Here is an 11666-nt window from a genome sequence, read left to right as displayed (position 1 = left end):
CCTGCAGTATGCAATCGTCGGGACCAGGAACATCTTCCTCCTCATGCACGGACCTAGCATGACAAGAACCCAGCGAAATATTGGTATCAGCCCCCCCCAGAAAAAAACGGTTTACCGTCCACTATAGACTCCAATTATTCAGCCTCAGAGGAACATGCATAATAGGGTTTTAACAAATTTACATGGCACAGTTGGTGTGCTTTTCTCCGTTCTGGAGTGGCAACTAGATAGTTTTGGACCTTGAAACTTGAAACTTGGCATGAAAAGGAGAACCAACAATTGGCAGCAGAGCAAGAACCTGGTCACCTGGACTAAAGTGACGAGGCTCAGTTCGCCAATGAAATATGCCCTTCATCCTCGCCTGTGAAGATGATAGTTTCTTTAGCCATTTCACCAGCGATGTACAGGCGTCGCCGGTAATCACACACATAATATAACAGGTACTGAGGGGGCTCGGGAGACTTCCAGTCATCCTGGAGAACAGATAGAAAGTCCACGCACCCTATGTCCAAACACAAGGTAATTTGGACTGAAACCCGTGCTCTCCTGTGAAACCTCCCTAGCGGCTAACAGTAACCAAGGCAACCCCTCCTCCCAATCCTTATCCATCTCAGCACTATAAGCTCTCAACAAAGACTTAAGTGTTTGATGGAAACGTTCCTTGATGGAAACGCTCCTTGACTTTGCGCGTGATAGGCGCTATGCAAATTGTTTTTAATATGGAGCTGTTGGAGAACCTGACCAAACAGTTTAGAGGTGAAATTAGATTCTTGATCACTCTGAATGAGCTTATGGATTCCAAACAGTGAGAAAAACTGAGTCAAAGCTTTTAGCACAGACTTAGTCGTGATAGAACGGAGAGGATAGGCAGCAGGAAACCTAGTGGTCTGACACATCACAGTGAACAGGTAACTACTACCCTTTTTATAACGAGGCAAAGGACCAACAGTCAATAACCAGATACTCAAAAGGTTGGCTGAGTACAGGAATAGGAAACAGTGGTACCGCTTAATAGCTTGATTAGGTTTACCAGGTAATTAACAGGTGTGACAAGTTTTGATGAACTCAGAAATATCCCTCTTTAACCTAGGCCAAAAGAAATGTCTTAATATGCGATTGTAGAATTTCCTCACACCCATATGTCCAGCAACGTCGTTGTGGGAAGTTGTCAACACCAACTCACAAAGCTTAACTGATACACAACCTGACTAATCGCCTCCCCCAGAAAACAACTACCATGAGACATCCACTTTCTGATCAGGACATCCTCTTGGAGAAAATAGCCATGGGCGACATCTCCCAACTCTTCCACAGGCACAATTTGGTCACGCAACTCTTTTAACCCATTGTGCCTTGATTAGATTGGAGCACAGATAACAGGATAACAGGGAAAGTAGTGACTGATTTCTTTGTGGCATTCGTTAGCCGGGGCAGTGACCAGGTCACCACGGCTCATAGAACGTGTCACTGCACACGCAGAGAACACCTCTGGGAAACTGCGCACTCATCAGGAATCCCTGCAAATGACGGCTTAGCGGAAACCACTAGAGATGGAAACACGACAGGCCATACATGCTCACCAGCCAAATTAATCCCAAGGATAACGTCGATACCCTCAATAGGAAACACCCCCACAACAACCTCACCTTTCACCAGTCCACAATCCAACATCAGTTTATGCAATGGAACTGACAGAGTGTTCAAACCTATTCCCCTAATTAGAACACTATTCCCCAAGTCAGTCTCAGCAGAGAAGAGTAATACAGACTCCAACACAAACGATTCAGAGGCACCTGTGTCTCTCGATCGTCACTGGCACTAGGTCCTTACTTCCTAACATAGACACAAAACCCTCCGTAATGAAAGGTAAATGGTCTTGGTCAATATGGACTCACACATGCCCCTGGGCATGAGACGATGTGTCAGGAGTGAACTGATATGGAACAGGCGCAGCTAACACCGTAGGCTTAGATTTAACGTAAGTGCAAGTACTGGATTTACCCCTAGCCCTGAGAACCGGACATTCATATTTCCAATGACCCAAACCTTGACAATAGTGACCAAAGTCAGCTTTACCACGGGAGTCAGGCTCAATCCTAGTTGAATGAAACTCTGCTCGTGAACCAAAGTATCTCGGTGAGCGAGGCCCAAATCTCTCCATACGCCCCCACTCACTCTGAATACGAGGCTCTGCAAAGACACTTGAGTCAAAACATACCCGTCCGCCAAAACCGCAGCTTCAGCGACAGTCTACTTTTCGTTCGTTAATGTACGTGGCTATATGATCAGGGATTGTGTCCTTAAATTGCTCTAGCATAATCAGATCACACAGCCCTTAGAAAGTCATAACTGCAGATGCGGAACACCAGCGATTAAACTGTGAAGATAACTCTCACACAAACTCAACATGAGTCTGTTTATTGTCCCTTTTTAAAGTTCTAAGTCGTTGGCAGTAAGCCTCAGGGACCAATTCGTAAATCTGTAACACAGCCATTTTAACCTTATAACTGACACTGTCAGCTACACTAAGAGCTGAATATGCTTCCTGCACTTTACCAGTCAACACACACTGCAACTTTAAAGTGCGGTCAGAATCAGGCCAACTCCTAGTGTCAGCAACACGCTCAAACAACGAAGAGAATGTCTCAGGGTCCTCATTAAATTTAGGCAACAACCGTAAGTTCCCAACAATATCAAATGTGTCCTGGGCACAACCAAAAGAGGAACGACCCCTAGGTAAATCTGGGTCACCTTCCCAGAGCAAACTCTCCCCTGAGAGCTTTCCTTCCCTAACCAACTCTAGCCGCTCTTGTTGCAGTTTGATTTTAGCACGAGCCAAATCCTGTTCATACTTTACACGATCATGCTCTAGCTTCTCACGATCATGCTATAGCTAACAGAAGCAGTTCCTTCTGCTGTTCAAAAAGACTGCAAGGGCTAACAGATGGAGCAGCCATTGTAACGGAACAGGGAGACGGTGAGTCAGCAGAGGCTGCCCCAGTGGTAACTTCAAGAATACCACTCCATCAGATTGGCCTTCAATATCAACCTAATTTCAACCTTGTAGTGTTCAGCAATCTTCAACAGCTGTTCTTTAGTTCTTCAGTTCCTCTGATGGAAAGCGAATAAACTCATCTACGTAAGACGCCATAGTCAAGAAAATACAACAAAAAAATCTCACTCTTCCCCTCTGCTGAGCACACCAGACCACAACCAGAGAAATGACAATCACACTGGGCGCTACAGAAAAATAAAACAAAATAACCATGCCCAACGTATTCCAAAGTGAAACACATCGTTAAGCCTAACAGGGGAAAAAGAAAGGCTATAATTCCAGGTAGCAAGTTTCACTACCCTACACAAATCTCCCACTGAGGTACACAGCCAATTGTACTCACCTCAGGCCAATGTCCCAACAACAAGTAGAGCAAGAGTCTCCAGCCTGGGCAGGGGCTTGGAAACTAGCCAAAGTACTCTCCAATGCAGCACACAATGATGATCCACCGCAGTGGCAAGTTTACCAAACAAACAAAGGCAATCAATACTGGGCACCAAACATTAAAACTCAAACAAGCTGTTACAAAAGATGCAAACAAAGCACCTGAGTTTAACATTAACTCCACGTTTTCTCCCAAACACAATACCTTCAAGATCCTGGATGAGCCCCCACTTGTCACGAACCGGCTCAAAGTTCATAACAAAAAGGAGACAACGTGGAGATAAGGAATAACCAAATATATTTATTAACTGAAGTAACGTAAATACAATTAACAAATATGTGTAGTCAGTAGTGTAAGTGTGGTTGTGTGCATAAATGTGATCATGAGGGTTGTTGAAAGATGCCACAACCAAAATCTGTGTCTGCATGGAGAGAGTCTCCCCAATAAATGGGGAAGAGGTGTATGTGTCCCATTTCGCTGACGACCCTCCCGGCGCCGTCACATATTCCATCTGAGCTCCTAGTGTGTGCGGCTCTCCTTTTCTTTTTCAACTGTCCTTGATTTACAACAGGGGGTGAGGTGTTGACCCCCACCAGTTCCCTCCTTCCCCCTCTGTGGGTGAGAGGGGGTCTGGTTGGAGTTATTTATTGCAAAGCTGATCTGACCTATTTGGGTCCTTACAGGACAGTCATGACAGCGGTATTGAATGTGTCACTGTCTGTCACCTTGATTACTAAAAATGATCTCGACCTGTGCACCTACATTGTAAACTTTCATTCATAGGCTAGGTTGTAGCAACCTCATGATGGGTACAGGGTACATTTGAGTATCATGTAGTAGCCTAAACCTCTCCATGTTACATTGAGCTGGGTGAATGGAATATGAATGACAGTCATCCAATATGCTGTAATAGAAATAAGGAGATGCTCATAAAAAATAAATAATCCTCCCTCATCTTAAACGGCATGGGCCGCATCTGAATTTTACCCACACACCGCTACTGTGATAGAGCAAGTGAAGTTGAAGTAATGGTAGTTGATGCACCAATGCCCATAGTGTATAGGCCTATTTGTCAACCAAAAGAACCGGACATGCTGTATGTAAATAAAGTGGAATTTGTGGCATTCATTGCAACTGTGATAAACTGCACACACGGCTCAAGTAGAAAGGCAATCAAAGCAATTTGACATTGTGGCTGCGGCAGAAAAGTATCCTGACCTGTGTTCGAATACTCATACTAACCGCACTAACCATACTATTTGTGACGTAAATTGAGTATATAGTATGCTTATTGGTCAGAGTATGGATATAGTTAGTATGCCAAAAGTTCCCTGATGTTGTACTACATTCGCCAAAATACGACGTATATAAGCAGTGGACACTATTTCCTTGCTTTTAGGGCCCATAATGCATTTCATCAGAAAATGGGCGTAGCTTCACATTGTTTTCAGATTTGAAGAAAATTGAGGAAAATATGCAGACAAAATCCTACAAGAGCGGATACAATTCATTACTTTAACTAATTATGACAAATGTTAAGAAAATGTAATAAAGTAATGACTTTTCAAATAAGTTACCTTACACATTATGTTGGCTGACAATTTGTTAGCTACGCTATCCTTACGAACCACATAGCATATCATTACATCAGTATGTACCTGTATTTTTGCTAGCTAACTAACGTTTGATGTATTAGTAGCCAACTAACTTGCCAGTATATTAACTATATGCTACCTATCTACAGTACCAGTCAAAAGTTTGGACACACCTACTCATTCAAGGGTTTTTCTTGATTTCTACTATTTTCTACATTGTAGAATAATAGTGAAGATGTCAAAACTATGAAATAACACATATGAAATTATGTAGTAACCAAAACAAAATGTTAAACAAATCAAAATAGATCTTATATTTGAGATTCTTCAAAGTCGCCACCTTTAGCCTTGACAACAGCTTTGCACACTCTTGGCATTCTCTCAACCTGCTGCATTAGAATGTATTTCAGTTAACAAGTGTGCCTTGTTAAAAGTTAATTTGTGGAATTAATGCGTTTGAGCCAACCAGTTGTGTTTTGACAAGGTAGGGGTGATATACAAAAGATAGCCCTCTATGGTAAAAGACCAAGTCCATATTATGGCAAGAACAGCTCAAATAAGCAAAGAGAAACAAGAGTCCATGATTACTTTAAGACATGAAGGTCAATGCGGAACATTTCAAGAATTTGAAAGTTTCTTCAAGTTTCTTCAAAAAACATCAAGCGCTATGTTGAAACTGGCTCTCATGAGGACCGCCACAGGACAGGAAGATCCACAGTTACCTCTACTGCAGAGGATAATTTCATTAGATGTAACTGTACCTCAGATTGCAGCCCAAATAAATGCTTCACAGAGTTCAAGTAACAGACACATTTCAACATCAACTGTTTATAGGAGACTGCGTGAATTGTATTTTTGTATTTATTAAGGATCCCCATTAGCTGCTGCCAAGACTACCACATATCTACAGTACTAAATCCATGTGTGTATATATAATGCGTATGTTATCGTGTCTATGTTTGTGTTGCTTCACAGTCCCCGTTGTTCCATAAGGTGTTTTTTTAATCTGTTTTTTAAATCAAATTTTACTCCTTGCATCAGTTACTTGATGTGAAATAGAGTTCCATGTAGTCATGGCTCTATGTAGTACTGTGTGCCTCCCATAGTCTGTTCTGGACTTGGGGACCTCTTGTGGCATGTCTTGTGGGGTATGCATGGGTGTCCGAGCTGTGTGCCAGTAGTTTAGACAGACAGCTCAGTGCATTCAACATGTCAATAGCTCTCTTTTTTTTTTAACTAGGCAAGTCAGTTAAGAACAAATTCTTATTTACAATGACAGCCTAGGAACAGTGGGTTAACTGCCTTGTTCAGGGGCAGAACGACAGATTTTTACCTTGTCTGCTTGGGGATTCGATCTAGCAACCTTTTGGTTACTGGCCCAACACTCTAACCACTAGGCTACCTGCCGTCATAAATATGTAGTGATGAAGTCAATCTCTCCTCCACTTTGAACCAGGAGAGCTTGACATGCATATTATTAATATTAGCTCTCTGTGTGCATCCAAGGGCCAGCCGTGCTGACCTGTTCTGAATAAATTGCAATTTTCCTAAGTCCTTTTTTGTGGCATCTGACCACACGACTGAACAGTAGTCAAGGTGCAACAAAACTAGGGCCTGTAGGACCTGCCTTGTTGATAGTGTTGTTAAGAAGGCAGAGCATCGCTTTATTATGGACAGACTTCTCCCAATCTTAGCTACTACTGTATCAATATGTTTTGACCATGACAGTTTACAATCTAGGGTTACTCCAAGCAGTTTAGTCTCCTTAACTTGCTCAATTTCCACATTATTTATTACAAGATTTAGTTGAGGTTTAGGGTTTAGTAAATGTTTTGTCCCAAATACAATGCTTTTAGTTTTAGAAATATTTAGGGCTAACTTATTCCTTGCCACCCACTCTGAAACTAACTGCAGCTCTTTGTTAAGTGTTGCAGACATTTCAGTCGCAGTAGTAGCTGACGTGTATAGTGTTGAGTCATCCACATACATTGACACTCTGGCTTTACGCAAAGTCAGTGGCATGTCGTTAGTAAAAAAGCAAGGGGCCTAAACAGCTACCCTGGGGAATTCCTGATTCTACCTGGATTGTGTTTGAGAGGCTTCCATTAAAGAACACCCTCTGTGTTCTGTTAGACAAGTAACTCTTTATCCACATTATAGCAGGGGGTGTAAAGCCATTTCCAGCAGCAGACTATGATCAGTAATGTCAAAAACTGCACTGAAGTCTATCAAGACAGCCCCCACAATAATTTTATCATCAATTTCTCTCAGCCAATCATCAGTCATTTGTGTACGTGCTGTGCTTCTTGAGTGTCCTTCCCTATAAGAGTGCTGAAAGTCTGTTGTCAATTTGTTTACTGTGAAATAGCATTGTATCTGGTTAAACACCCTTTTTTCCAGAAGTTTACTAAGGGTTGGTAACAGGCTGATTGGTCAGCTATTTGAGCCAGTGAAGGGGGCTTTACTATTCTTGGGTAGCAGAATGACTTTAGCTTCCCTCCAGGCCTGAAGGAATACACTTTCTAGTAGGCTTAAATTAAAGATGTGGCAAATAGGAGTGGCAATATCATCTGCTATTATCCTCAGTCATTTTCCATCCAGATTGTCAGACCCTGGTGGCTTGTCATTGTTGATAGACAACAATACTTTTTTCACCTCTTCCACACTGACTTTACGGAATTCAAAAGTACAATTCCTGTCTTTCATAATTTGGTCCGATATACTTGGATGTGTAGTGTCAGCATTTGTTGCTGACATGTCATCCCTAAGTTTGCTTAACTTGCCAATGAAAAAGTAATATAAGTAGTTGGCAATATCAGTGGGCTTTGTGATGAATGAGCCATCTGATTCAATAAATGATGGAGCCGAGTTGGCTTTTTTCCACAAAATGTAATTTAAGGTGCCCCAAAGCTTTTTACTATCATTCTTTATATAATTGATCTTTGTTTCATAGTATAGTTTATTTTTATTTAGTTTAGTCACCTTATTTAATTTGCAGTACGTTTGCCAATCAGTTGGGCTGCCAGACTTATTTGCCATACTTTTTTCCTCATCCTTCTCAACTATACAATGGGGATTTAACAGTTTTTAGAGTCATTTTCTTAATAGGTGTGCGCTTATTAGGCCTTCATGGTCAAATTGCTGCAAAGAAACCACTACTAAAGTACAGCAATAATAAGAAGAGACTTGCTTGGGCCAAGAAACACGAGCAATGGACATTAGACCGGTGGAAATCTGTCCTTTGGTCTGATCAGTCCAAATTTTAGATTTTTGGATCCATCCGTGTCTTTGTGAGACGCAGAGTAGCTGAACGGATGATCTCCGCCTGTGTGGTTCCCACTGTGAAGTATGGAGGAGGTGTGATGGTGTGGGGGTGCTTTGCTGGTGACACTGTCTGTGATTTATTTAGAATTCAAGGCACACTTAACCAGCATGGCTACCACAGCATTCTGCAGCGATACGCCATCCCATCCGGTTTGCGCTTAATGGGACTATAATTTATTTTTCAACAGGACAATGACCCAACACACCTCCAGGCTGTGTAAGGGCTATTTAACCAAGAAGGATAGTGATGGAGTGCTGCATCAGATGACCTGGCCTCCACATTCACCTGACCTCAAACCAATTGAGATGTTGGGATGAGTTGGACCGCAGAATGAAGGAAAAGCAGCCAACAAGTGCTCAGCATATGTGGGAACTCCTTCAAGACTGTTGGAAAAGCATTCCAGGTGAAGCTGGTTGAGAGAATGCCAAGAGTGTGCAAAGCTGTCATCAAGGTAAAGGCTGGCTACTTTGAAGAATCTCAAATATAAAACATATTTTGATTTGTTTAACACTTTTTTAGTTACTACATGATTCCATGTGTTATTTCATAGTTGTGATGTTTTTACTATTATTCTACAATGTAGAAAATTGTAAAAATAAAGAAAACCCTTGACTGAATAGCTGTGTCCAAACTTTTGACTGGTACTGTAACTACCCAACTTTATTGACTTGATTATTCCCGTCATTCTTAGCTTAGCTAAATGGTATAGTCATTGTGCGTTCTCAATGGACATTCGGGTGCTTTCTAAATTTGCTCTGGCTATCTACTCCGATTTCAGAGCACGTAACTTGTGAATTTACGAATGCTCAACACACGTTGAATATGGCTGGTGTCAGTAAACTTCAGCAAAAAAGCGTAACATTTTGAACTCTTATTATGGTGGCGATTTGACAAAATTACATCATGATCTTGAATTGGACTCGCATTTTTCTGGTCTCGGTCTAGAGACTAGACTCTCGGGCTAGACTGTCTTGGATCCCTTGTCCCTCTCCTGGTATTGACTTTATCTGCAATAAATACATTTGAAGGAAACCCATGGGGTGATCAAACTTGAAGTGTTTGCCGCGCACACTTGTGGAGGGCTGGAACGAGCAGGGAATGGCTTCCATTGAGAAGGCAAGAATGAAATGTATGTCAGGAGAAGTGCATTATTATCATAAGGAGACATATCCTTGAATTATGGAGTAGGAATGGAGGGCAAAAGAGATGTAGAGGAGGTTGAAGAGAGAGACGGAGGAAGAGGATGAGCTTGAATTTGTTAAAAATTGAGGGAAAATGTCAGAAAGTATAAGCAAAGTAAGCTGTACACCGGATCGAAGACAGGAGGAGAAATGGAATTGAATGAGGGCGAAGTATCGGAGGTGATAGGTGTGGTGAAGTTCTCAGAGCCCGAGGATTGCACCAAGGGTCAGGATAAATCAGAGTCTGTGATGGTAGGAGTGACATTTTTGGAAAAGTGGACTCTTGCCTTTTGGCTGAAAATGGAGTTAGGTGCTTTGGAATCAGTGAAGGTAACCCAAAGTGGTCTTGAGATAGTTGTTTGTGTTTCTGTTGGTCAGATGGAGCAGGTGCTCCACGTCAAACGACTTGGGACAAGAATTGTTTGTGTGAATTGTTTTGCTCTCAAGAAAGGGCACCATTGAAAGGAGGGATTACTGTGGTACTGGTAAATGTGGCAGCGGACCAACTGAAGGGGAAGATTCCTGTTTTTCTTTTGTTTTTTGGGGGTGTGTAGATCAGCTTTAACATTGATTGCAGATAGATTGTGGCTTACATTGATGTAATTGTATGCATCATTTCCCATCCCCCATATATATTTTGTAAATATAAAATATTTTGTTTGTGATGCTTGTCGTTTGGTGCGACACAGAGAGGGTGGCGTGAGTGTAGAAATAGAAGAGTCGTTGTCTGTTCTTTTGACTGTTGATGTTGAGTCTTTGCTCGACTAAGTGATGTTAGGATATATCAGTTATCCCGCACACACTTTTGTGCCAAATACATCACATTGTTACAGGTGTCAAGCTTATGGGCATGTGGCAGCAGTGTGTAGGAGGGAGGTTTCTAGGTGTGAGAAGTGTGCAAAGGGCATGAGACAAAGGAATGTGTAACATTGGGGAAAGTAGTGGTATGTGTTAATTGTAGGGGTGCCTATAGGGCTGGGAATCAGAAGTGTCCGATGCGAGAGAGGCAGGTTGAGGTTACCAGGGTTAGTTATGCAGAAGTTGTCATATGCTGAAGCAGTGAAGAAAGTAGAGGAAGATTGGTCAAGGGATCCTGAGAGGAGTGTTGTGAGTAGTAGAACTGTACCAGTACACAGAGATAGGCCCTCAAGTGATATATGTTTCAGTCAAATTTGATTTTTAGCGTTTATAGCAATGGTTATCAACTGTACTGCAGGGATGGAACATAAGTATCAGAAAATTGAGGTTGGGGTGGCAGCTGCAGAGAAGTATTGTGTACGAGATTTGACGTCAGAAGAGTTACTGGGTGTGTTGTGTGGTGGTGTCCCATCCTTTCAGGCTGTTGGCCTGAGGTACGACTAGATAGATTTAGTGGAGTAGGGTGGTGGATTTTTAATGAGTGTAGGGTTAGTGTGGCCAGAGGCAGGGAGAATCTAAATCCTACCTGCCAGCCCCTGTTGCTCTTAAAAAAGATAACAAAATATTTGAGACTATATCTAATGACGTTCTACTCAATATACTCTTTAAAACTAATGTAATGTTTCCCCTTCTCCCTCATACTAGATCATCCTCTATCTTTCCCTCCAATAATGTCCACACTGTATCAATACATGCTCCATTGTCTCTGTTTCCTGGCAATACTCACATTTTCCTGTTGGATGCTTTCCTATCACATGTAAGGTCTTATTCAACTGGCTGTGTCCCACCCTTAATCTTGTAAATATAGCCTCCTCTCTTCTGTCCCTTCCTGCCGTTCTCTTCTCCCCAACTTTCCTCTGTACTTGAAATAAATGCCTGCCCTTAGTATCGCTCTTCCACTGCTCCTGCCTTTTCTCCACCAACACTGTCCATATCATGCTTTTCACCTCTGCCTTGCTCATTGAAACTACCACATCAACATCCCCACTACTTAGTGCTTGTTTAGCCAGTACATTAACTGCCTCGTTCCGCTGGGACCCATGTAAATATGATCTGTATACCCATTTGTTTACTCCTGCCAAGGGTTTGTAGCAGGTCTTGTCCGCTATGTGATATAAACGACTGGAGATTCCTTAACACTGCACATGAATCAGAGTAAATAACTACTCTCTCTGGCCTAACTTCCTCCACCCACTGCACGGCCAAC

The sequence above is a fragment of the Salmo salar genome, chromosome 27 (assembly GCF_965601325.2).
Source record: "Salmo salar chromosome 27, fSalSal1, whole genome shotgun sequence".
In the NCBI taxonomy this organism is placed as follows: Eukaryota; Metazoa; Chordata; class Actinopteri; order Salmoniformes; family Salmonidae; genus Salmo; species Salmo salar.
Note: the sequence above shows the minus strand (reverse complement) of the source record.